The following is a 489-nucleotide window of genomic DNA, read 5'->3' on the forward strand; positions in this document are numbered from 1 at the left end:
GATCAGGCTGGCAGGGGGGCAAGGTAAGGGCAATCAGGCCATCAGGCAGGCAGAGGCAGTTAGGGGCGATCAGGCAGGCAGGCAGAGGCATTTAGGGGCGATAAGGCAGGCAGGCAGGTGAGTGGTTAGGAGCCATCAGTCCCAGATTGTGAGAGGGATATCCGACAGGGATTGGGCCTAAACCAGCAGTCAACATCCCCCAAGGGGTCCCTGATCGGAGAGGGTGCAGGCTGGGCTGAGGGAACCCCCTCTCCATGCACAAATTTCGTGTACTGGGCCACTAGTTTTACAATATTTACTACCCCCCTCCCCATTTTGTGTTGAAATAGTAACAGCAGTCTCTGCCCACTGAGGCTCTCCCCGGGACCTTTAAGAACATCAGCAGCCGAAACTGGTTTGGCTCAGTGGATAGAGCGTCGTCCTGCGGACTGAAAGGTCCCAGGTTCGATTCCGGTCAAGGGCATGTACCTGGGTTGCGGGCACATCCCC

This window comes from Myotis brandtii, unplaced genomic scaffold, assembly GCF_000412655.1.
Source record: "Myotis brandtii unplaced genomic scaffold, ASM41265v1 scaffold327, whole genome shotgun sequence".
Lineage (NCBI taxonomy): Eukaryota > Metazoa > Chordata > Mammalia > Chiroptera > Vespertilionidae > Myotis > Myotis brandtii.